This window comes from Tupaia chinensis, unplaced genomic scaffold, assembly GCF_000334495.1.
Source record: "Tupaia chinensis unplaced genomic scaffold, TupChi_1.0 Scaffold000161_4, whole genome shotgun sequence".
Lineage (NCBI taxonomy): Eukaryota > Metazoa > Chordata > Mammalia > Scandentia > Tupaiidae > Tupaia > Tupaia belangeri.
The window spans coordinates 159288-170196 of record NW_006159635.1 but is presented as its reverse complement, the minus strand read 5'-3'; the positions used below and the strand labels follow the sequence as shown (position 1 = coordinate 170196).

Below are 10909 nucleotides of genomic sequence, written 5' to 3'. Positions count from 1 at the left end.
GCCCTGGCCCGGGCCGGCGTGTCAGGTGCATCGCTCAGCCCGTCGGCCCGCAGCAGCCGCCCGGGGCGCGCCTTCTCGAGGGTGGGGCGTCTGCGCCCGAGCCGCCCGGGAACTCGCGATTCTAGTTACTCGGGACGTCCTTACTCGCGGGTTCTGTGCTCTGCTGGTTTTTGTTTTCCAGTGAAGTGGGTTTTCTTGAGCTGGTGCTCCAGTGCAGGCCGCATGCTTTCCTGGCTAGACACATTGCCTTCCGTGCTAATTAATCCACTCGCCGGACTTTTCAGTTCCACTCTTCCCAGCCTCTTTGAGCATGAAGTTTATTTCTGTTAAATGTTCTCAGTGTCTTTAATTCGAGCCATGATATTAGAACTTGTACTTAGGATAGCAATTAAACGTTGATGCAGATAATGTCTGTTGTCTGGCCGAATACTGGGAATATCGATTGTCATGCATATATACCTTCATCTACTGTATCTCAAGCACTCTGGTGAAGATTGGGAATTTTTAATATGAATAAACCATGACTGCTGAAGCCAAGAATTGCCAGTCAAACACGATGTGTGAACTGCTGAGAGTATGCACGACATGCCATAGCACATGGGCGCTGGAAGAGCACAGGCAGAGGAAAAGCAAAACAGTAGTGACATTCAAGTGTATGGCTTAGGGATCAGCCAGAAGAGGAACTGCAGCACAGTGGACTGGAAGAGTATTTGGATCTGAAGCCGAAAAGATAAACTGAGGCCAGATTGCATGCCCCGTTGTGTCTTTTGACTGGACTGTAGTCATTGGGTGTGTACCTGTCACAGATACTGGAATGTTGAAAGGACATGGCTCTGCTAATCACGGTTACTGTTCCTGTAGGGTGCAGGTTGGATTGAAACGGTGTCAGAGAAGCTACGAGCCTCTCAAAATGGTCTGAGTCCCAGGCGACTTGGCGGGACGTGAAGTATGGGTTAGAGAGGAGGGGGTGGACTTGGTAATTTTACTACTTGCATGTGGAAACGTCTGTTCTGCATTCTTTTGGAGCAGGAATACATCCATCACATGCTACATTGAGAAGGAGTTCTCAGGGCTGCCGACCTTACAGTAGAGGTTGAGTAGTAGTATATTTCTCCTACATAAAACAAGACATCAACAGGACTGCAGACTGGATGTAAGGGGAAAGGTAATGGGGAAGAACATGGGTCCTGTCTTAGACACACTCTTTTGTCTGCAGGTCTAGTCATAAATTTTACTGTCAAAAACTTTTACTGTTGGGACCAGCAATTAGTGTAATGGAAATTAGGGAGAAAAATGAAGAGGTAAGACATTTGTGGGACCCAGGCATGGTTTAATACCTGTTGAAGATAACATGTATACTATTTTCAACAGGACTGATTTGAGGTGTATTTCATGTTGAGTTAAATATCTTTACAAGCTAAATGACATATGCAATTGAATGTATAAAATAAATAAAAATAAAACTTTTCTTTTTATTCATGAAAAAAAGAAGATACTTCATCAGGAATTTGTATGTTTCTCTATTCTTTAGTATAAAAAGCTACTTGAGAGCAATCTGAGGCTATAATAGTATTTCTCCTAATGTTCATATAGTCAGACCAGAATTTGTCTTCTTGTTGACAGGTCTGTTTAAGAATCCTGTGACCCACCTATGTCTGCTGCCATCTGACAGGAGCTTTTGTTCTTCAGATCAAGGCTGTCACTACTTCAGAAAAATTATATTCCATCATAAATTTTAACGTTTATTTGATTGCAACTTTTAATGTTTGGAAGTTCAGTATTGCTATTGGGTCACTTTTGTCTTGACCCCTAGCCATCATGCTCCCTGTGACCACTTCATATCCTGGTTCTTTCTATGTGAAGACCACTACTTCACCAACTCTGTTGCAGTCTTAATTATGCTATTATTGTTGTTTTGAAAGTGCTTTTACTCTATACTGGTTTTATTACTTTATTCCCTTGATTTCCAGAAGCCAATGCTTAATGTTTATCTGTCTGATATTTTCTTCTATTGTCCTGAAATACTATTTTTAAATCTACGTCTGTAATCTGGTCTTTTTCACTTTAAGAATAAATGTGTTGTTTGTTGTTTCTCTAAAACCATGGACCGGGACCAGCAGTTAGCATAATGGCTGTGTTGCTGGACTCCCATGTAGTCGACCGCGGTTCAAGTCCTGGACCGGGTGGCTTAAACTCACGCTGGGAGCATGTGCGTGCATGCTCAAGATCCCGAGAGGAGAATAGAGGAGAAGGGATTGCTCCCCAGGGGGTGATTTCTCACTTTCTGGCTCTGTCCCTTTCTGTCTTTCTGGTGAGCACACACATCCTATAGCAAAAACCTCTCCAAAATAAAAAGTTTTACTGTTATGCCATGTTAAGGTTAACTTTCAGAACTATTGTATTAGGTAGATTTGTTTATTTTAAAATTAATTCAGTCCATTAACAGTTCTTGCCTCAATTTCATATGTACACAAAATTGAAAATGATTAACTTAAATACTGAATATATAAATGCAACTTCTGCATTTGCACATAGAAAAAATAAAACTATAGCTATTAAATTTATATATACTCATATCCTTCAAAGAAAACTGAATTTATTCAACCATAAATGCTAGCATGAACTCATTTAAAAAGTTCAACTCACTAGAGAGGAAATTACATGTGGATACAGTGAATACAAATTTTGGTGCCGTAGAGTAAAGCAAAGTTTTATTAAATTAAGAAACTGGTGGAGAAGAATTAGTGCTTTAAATTGGAATGGTGTGTCTGTCCATAGTGTGTAAATGCACCAAAACAAACTTGGCAGTCTCTGGTAAAAATAGTAGCTGTGGGGGCCAGCAGGTGGCATGATGGTTAAGGTGCTGGACTCCCACATGGCTGACTGTGTGTGGTTCAGGTCCCAGACCTGGCAGCTTGACAGTCATGCTTGGAAGGGGGAGTGTGTGTGCATGGGCACACCTGCACATGTGCACATGTGCGCATGCATACCCAAAATCCTAGGAGGAAAATGAAGGAAAAGGGATTGCGGTGTGGCCATCCCGCCTGCGGGTGGTGATTTCTCATTTTCCCTCTCACTGTCTCTGCCTCTGCCTCTCTCTGGCAAGCACATGCACCCTCAGGCAAAAACCTCTTTAAAAAAAGAGAGAGAGAAAGAAAGAGGAGAGTGAAGAGCAAATTAAACATCAAATAAGCAGTTGGGAGGAAATAATAAAAATCAGAGTTGAAATGAGTGAAAAATTAGAGCTAAACAATGGAGAACATGAATGAACCCAAAAGTTACTTCTCTAAGATGCTAAATAAAATTTAATAAACTTATAGTCAGACTGGGTCTGGCAGGTGGCATTATGGTTGTGGCACTGGACTCCCACATGGCTGACCACTGTTCCAAGTCCTGGACCTGGCAGCTTGCTTTCTCACTTTCTCTCTCTCTGCCTTTCTGGTGAGTGTGTGCCTCACAGCAAATGCAAACATAATGATACATAAAATTAAATTAAAATTACAAAAAAATCCTTCTAGTCAGATTGATCAGAAATAAGAGGACTATAGGAATGAGAGAGGTGGTATCACTCCAGGTTCCATACACTTTAACATCACTGCTGTTTATACTTTTGAAAGGCCAGTTTACATTGGGACCAGCAGATGGCATCATGGTTATATCACTGGTTCGAGTCCTGTATGCATGCATGCCCAAGATCCTGAGAGGAGAATGGAGAAGGGATGGCGGCATGGCCATCTCCCCTGGGGGGTGATTTCTCGCTTCTTTCTCTTTGTCTCTGTCTCTCTGGCGAGCACACACACACATTATAGCAAAAATCTCTCTTTAAAAAAAAAGGCATCTTTATGCTAATAAATTTGACAATGTGGATGAAATGTACAAATTCCTTTGAAGACACTTATGATCATGCAGGAAGAACTAGATAACTTATATGGTGCTATATTTGTTATAGAAATTGTAGTCTAAAATCTTCCTATGGTGTAACTCTAAAGCAGATTCCTTGGTAAATACTATGAAATATTTAAGGAGTAAATAATACCAATTCTGTACAAACTCTCAAAAAAAAATTGGAAGGGAAGGAGTACTTTCCAACACTTCGTATAAGGGCAGCATTACCCTGACTCCAAAACCAAGGTTGTTTCAAGAGAGGAAAACTCAGGTCTGTATCAACACAGCTGTAAAAATTTAAACAAAATTTTAGCAAATTTAATCTAATACTTCATAAAAAGAGAATATGTAATGATTAAGTAGGGTTTATCCCCAAGAACAAAAGAGTTGGCTTATAGGCAAAAATCTGTGTAATCCACCCATATTAATAATCTTATAAAGAAAAAAACCATATGATTACATCAGAGTTGCAAAAAAGCATTGGAAAACAGGGTCAGCAGGTGGCATGGAGGTTAAGGTGGCTGGATACCACATGACTGACTTTGCAGTTCGAGTCCCAGGCCCAGCGACTTGAAAATCACACCCAGCTTGTGTGTGTGTGCGTGCACCCCGAATCCCGAGAAGAGAGTGAAGGAGAAGGGATTGCGGTGTGGCCATCCTCTCTGGGGGATGATTTCTTACTTCCCCCTTCCTTTCCTCTGTCTCTCTCTGGTGAATGAGTTCACATACGCTGTAGCAAAAACTTAACTGGTGAGTGTGTGCCTCACAGCAAATGCAAACATAATGATACATAAAATTAAATTAAAATTACAAAAAAATCCTTCTAGTCAGATTGATCAGAAATAAGAGGACTATAGGAATGAGAGAGGTGGTATCACTCCAGGTTCCATACACTTTAACATCACTGCTGTTTATACTTTTGAAAGGCCAGTTTACATTGGGACCAGCAGATGGCATCATGGTTATATCACTGGTTCGAGTCCTGTATGCATGCATGCCCAAGATCCTGAGAGGAGAATGGAGAAGGGATGGCGGCATGGCCATCTCCCCTGGGGGGTGATTTCTCGCTTCTTTCTCTTTGTCTCTGTCTCTCTGGCGAGCACACACACACATTATAGCAAAAATCTCTCTTTAAAAAAAAAGGCATCTTTATGCTAATAAATTTGACAATGTGGATGAAATGTACAAATTCCTTTGAAGACACTTATGATCATGCAGGAAGAACTAGATAACTTATATGGTGCTATATTTGTTATAGAAATTGTAGTCTAAAATCTTCCTATGGTGTAACTCTAAAGCAGATTCCTTGGTAAATACTATGAAATATTTAAGGAGTAAATAATACCAATTCTGTACAAACTCTCAAAAAAAAATTGGAAGGGAAGGAGTACTTTCCAACACTTCGTATAAGGGCAGCATTACCCTGACTCCAAAACCAAGGTTGTTTCAAGAGAGGAAAACTCAGGTCTGTATCAACACAGCTGTAAAAATTTAAACAAAATTTTAGCAAATTTAATCTAATACTTCATAAAAAGAGAATATGTAATGATTAAGTAGGGTTTATCCCCAAGAACAAAAGAGTTGGCTTATAGGCAAAAATCTGTGTAATCCACCCATATTAATAATCTTATAAAGAAAAAAACCATATGATTACATCAGAGTTGCAAAAAAGCATTGGAAAACAGGGTCAGCAGGTGGCATGGAGGTTAAGGTGGCTGGATACCACATGACTGACTTTGCAGTTCGAGTCCCAGGCCCAGCGACTTGAAAATCACACCCAGCTTGTGTGTGTGTGCGTGCACCCCGAATCCCGAGAAGAGAGTGAAGGAGAAGGGATTGCGGTGTGGCCATCCTCTCTGGGGGATGATTTCTTACTTCCCCCTTCCTTTCCTCTGTCTCTCTCTGGTGAATGAGTTCACATACGCTGTAGCAAAAACTTAAAAAAAAAAAAAAAAAAAGATAGAGTATTAGATTTTTACCCTGCTTGCCAGTTTTGTAGATGCCACAGACAACTTCTGATTTACAGATAAAGGATTGTGTTACACATGACTCAGTTGGCAGCAGGTGGCTGATGTTTCCTTTGGTTCCCTTGTGTTACAAGCCCTTGGGGACTGAGGTGGATCCAAGTAAGAGCCGCTCATCGCTGAGAAACTCTGAGCTGGGGAACTCCCAGTCTTATAAAGGCGCTGCTGGCAGACCTGCCGAGCCTTTGCGTCGACGGAGACGTTGTCCTTACCATCTTGGACAGCAAATATGTCTTCCCTCTGCTCCAGAGAGAGGCTATCTCTGTCTTCCACTTCTGTTTACTCTGTGAACATCCTTGAAAAGATAGTCTAGAACAAAACTGGTAATTTCTCTCAGAATAGGCTGAAACAGGAAAATCCACTGAAAATTGTTGCCCAGTAATATCGGCCCCTCTTTACTACTGCAAATGTGTCATTTCCTCAGCCGCTCTGATTAATCTGATGTAGTCACATGGTTGGTACCAAATACTTAATTTAGCTCTTGTAGTGTTTCTGTTAGAAAGCCAGGTGGTTTTCTCTTTACGTTTGTATATTGTCCTTTCCTCTTGACTGGAGGCCTTCATGCAGGTACAGCAGGGTACATTAGTGATTCAGCAGCTGTTACCTTGGCTTGCAAAGGGGAGTTGTTTTTTTGTTTGTTTGTTTTTAAGAGGTTTTTGCTATATGGCACGTGCGCTTGCCAGAAAGTCAGAGAGAGACAGCGAGAAATCACCCCCTTCCCTCGGGGGGGATGGCCACACCGCTTCTCCATTCTCCTCTCGGGATCTTGGGCATGCACACACACACGCCTGGCATGAGTTTAAGCCACCGGGTCCAGGACTAGAACCATGGTCGACTACACAGGAGTCCAGCGACATAGCCATTAGGCCATCTACTGGTCCCGCAAAGAGGAGGTTTAAGTAATTCCATCATCTGCAACAATTCTGGCCCATGAGTTAAGACACATCTGAAGGACTTTTGGGTTCAAGCTGGTGTTTCCTTAACACAAAGGTCTGTTAAGACCACTCCTCAGGTGTGCTTCACCTCATTTTAAGGAGCGAAATAAGTTATTGCCTGACTTTCACTTAAGAAGTGGAAGTATCATCTTGGGGTTGCACGTGTAACCCCTGGAAGCAAGTCTTGCTTATAATTTAGAGTTCTCAAAATGGGACTAACTCAGTTCAGGGGTTTAAGTGAACAGTGCTTCCAATTTAGGGCTCCTAGTTCAGTTCAAATGATTGAGTCTTGTCCTTGTTTTTGGAGATACTGCCTACAGGCTGTCAATCCAGTCTTTCCTATTGGTCATAACACAACTAAATGACACTTCTCTGCACTGTAGAATGACTGAGAATACGGTTAGGGAAAACATCTGGGGTTTTTTTGTGGAAAGTACAGAAGCTGGAGTCAGCCTTGCTACTTCTGATGCATTTGTTCATAAGGTCAGGGGAATGACAAATTGTTGTCCAGGGCCAGCTGATGGCATTGAGGTTAAGGCAGCTGGATCCCTCAAGGACAAGTCCAAAGTTCGAGTCCCAGACCCAGTGTCTTGAAAATCTCACTGTGTGCATGTGTGTGCATGCGTGCTTAAATATCCTGGAAGAGAATGGAGGAGAAGGGATTACGATGTGGCCATCACCCCTGGAGGGTAATTTCTTTTCTTCTCTCTGTCTCTTTCTGACAAGTGCATGTGCTCTACAGGGGAAAAAATAATTGTTGTTAAAACCGTCTCTTGATAGCACACCCAGCAGTCCATTGAAGTACTGGTAACAGTTTGGAAAGCACTTTTAAGGAAATTATTTTTGAAATTAATTTTTTTTTCCCCTTTTTTGAGAGGTTTTGCTATAGGGCATGTGCACTTGCCAGAGAGACAGAAAGCGAGAAATCACCCCCCAGGAGGGATGGCCATGCCACAATCCCTTCTCTCCTCCATTATCCTCTCAGGATCTTGGGCATGCACGCACATGCGCCGGACATGAGTTTAAGCCACCGGGTTTGGGACTTGAACCATAGTCGACTCCATGAGAGTCCAGCAACATAGCCATTACACCAACTGCTGGTCCTGAAATTAAATTTTTTTTAAGAGAGGTATTTGCTATAGGGCACGTGCACTCGCTGGAAAGACAGACAGACAGAAAGAAATAACCCCCCAGGGGAATGGCCGCTCTACAGTTCCTTCTCCATTCTCCTCTCTGGATTTTGGGCACACACACAGGCACCTGGCATATGTTTTAAGCCACTAAGTCTGGAACTTGAACCACAGTCAGTTACGTGGGAGTCCAGCGACGTAACTGTTATGCCATCTGCTGGTCCCTCAAATTAGTTTTTGAATAGAACTATTTTATAAACCCACCAATGTCACAATGTAGATGTGTTAGTATGTAAGTACTTCAAAACTTACATTATTTTATTTTATTTTTTCAGAGATATTTTTGCTATAGGGCATGTGTGCTCACTGGAGAGACGGAGAGACAGAAAGTGAGAAATCAACCCATCTCTCCCACCTCTGACCTAGGACACGCCCTACGTATGCTTCATGTGTAATGTATGCATGCCGCACTGTCTCTGCATGCTTATCTCCTGTTATAGATTGTGAGGTTTTAAGTATTGTGACAGTAATCCCTTAACTTCTGTCCTTGCCAGGGCCAGTACCATGCTTGGCACACAAATGATGTTTGCTAAATACTAGTACTTCATTAAGTTTTTTAAAAGTTTATTTATTTTTTTTCATGATAGAGAGCACAAGAGCGAGAGAGTGAGAACCACAGGGGCTCGGCTGCCCTCCAGCTCACTAAGATCCTGGGCACACATGCACGTGTACCTGGTGTTCTTGAGGTCGAGTCGGGATCAGAACCCACAGTCAGTCACAAGCCTTCCAACACTGCAGTTCTGTACGCTACTACCTGTGCCACCACGCCTGGGCCTACCCTCCTCAACTTTTTATTTAACAGATATTAGGAAGTCTGCAGTAAGTGACTCTTTGTGCTTAGTGTCTAACAATCTTATAAACCTGGAATTTTGTAGATTAGATGAATCAGATAATGTCCTTTTATTGTATATACCAAGGAAAGTGAGGCTTAAAGAAATTGTGTTCTTGCTCAAGGCTTAGAACTTTAAGGCAGTGCTGTGATTAGAACCCAGGTCTCTTGAATCATTGTTTATTTCTCTTTCCATTATACCATCCTCTATTAGATGTTGAATGTGTGTAAGAAGATTATTAGGTAGTGAATGCTTGTAAGGAGATAGATGCTAACAGTTGAGCACTATCTTTTCTTACAGAAAGAGTCATATATTTTTAACATGAGGTTATTTAAGCAGAATCACCACTTGAAATTCTGCCTATGCAGATTTTGAAATACTTGTATTCAGTAGATTTTTGTTGTTGCAGTTTGATGTGTTTTACAGCTGATTTCTAGTAGCAGTTACTAGTAGTGTAAACAATTGCTGTTCTTCTGTGCTTTCTTGATGCTCATACATACATAGGTTCACATATATGATATATGTGAGTGCTTCTTAATCTCACTTTGTTGCTAGACTTTCAGGTTTATTCCACTTCTCCGCCATAAATTTTGACTGTGTAGGAAGTCTTATCTTTTTTTTTTTTTTTCTTTGAGAGATTTTTGCTATAGGGTTTGTGCACTCGCCAGAGAGACAGAAAGTGAGAAATCACCCCACAGAGGGGATGGCTACGCTGCAGTCCCCTCCTCCATTCCACTTTTGGGATTTGGGGCATGCACGCGCACATGTACTCCCGGGATGAATTTTAAGCTACCAAATCTGAGACCTGAACTGCGGTCGGCTGTGGGAGAGTCCAGCAACGTAACCATTACACCATCATCTGGCCCCCATTGTACATATATTTTAATACCAGAGTGGATACTTAGTAGATATTTGCTCAACGGAGCAAACTGAGGCACAGAATGAATGCCCAAAGCCCCATCATCAGTTGGCTTAACTCTCTTTTTAACTATTGTTATTTGCAGGTGATCTCAAGACTTCTCTAGGTTTCACTTGAAAATGTCCTGAATAGTAGAAAGTGCTCAGACTTTAGAACCAGACCTGAGCTTTAATTGGGATTCTGGCACAGACTAACTGTAGTGAATTTAGGATGGCCACTTAACATCCCAGAGCCTCTTCCATTAAATTCTTGCCTTGGGAGAGATGAAAAAAATGCATTTAAAGTGTTTTATATATGACTTTTTAAAAAATTTTATTTACTATTGTTATTTTTCAGTTTTGACCAGAGAGAGACGAAGAGAGGAAGGGTGAGAAGGCAGGTCACTAGGTCTGGGACTCGAACCATGGTCAATCCTGTGGGAATTCAACCGCCATGCCACCTGCTGACCTCAATATATAGTTGTTTTTGTATTGTAATAATACTACTGGCTAGCACTTAGTAGGCCCTTAGAGTGTACTGGGCATTGTATCATGTATCTCATGTATTAACTCATTTATTTCTCAAAACAACTCTGAATATGGAGAATGGAGAGGTTAAATAGTCATATAGCTAGTAAACGGAGGATCCAGGATTCAAACTCCAAGAGTTTGGAGGCCACGCTCTTGACTGTGGCAGGATTGCTGTGATACATATGTCTAGAGCAGGCTTTCTCCACCTTAACTGGGTTCTCAGTGGGCGAGATCATTCTTTGTTGCTAGGGTCTGTCCTGTGTGGGATGTTCAGCATCCCAGCTTCTCCCCACCAGGTGATAGTAGCACACCACCCCCATTTTGCACCTCAGCGACAATAAGAAATTGTTTCTACACACTGCCAAATGCTCCCTGGGAGGCCAAATTGCTTGACTGAGAACCATTGTCCTAGAAGAAGAGCATGTTTGGGGAGGGGAGAGCGGAAGGTGTTTTTTTAGCTAGTTGAAAATAGTTGGAATTTAGAATAAGGATCAGAACTAAAGATGTTATTTGAAAGCCACTATTAAGTAGTATTTACTTTTCCAGAGGTGGGAAAAGGTATATAGTGAGGTTAAAAAAGGACCAAAGACAGAGCTGGGGAAGCTTAGTAGTTGAAC

At 41.8% G+C, this 10909-nt stretch overlaps 1 non-coding gene across 1 annotated transcript; it reads left to right on the top strand.

Moving 5' to 3' along the window:
• Positions 1-989: 989 nt before the first annotated feature.
• On the top strand, positions 990-1122 carry LOC114007382 (small nucleolar RNA U109). Its single transcript, XR_003549021.1, has one exon. It is a non-coding gene; the product is annotated as a small nucleolar RNA U109 (small nucleolar RNA).
• The last annotated feature ends 9787 nt before the right edge of the window (positions 1123-10909 follow it).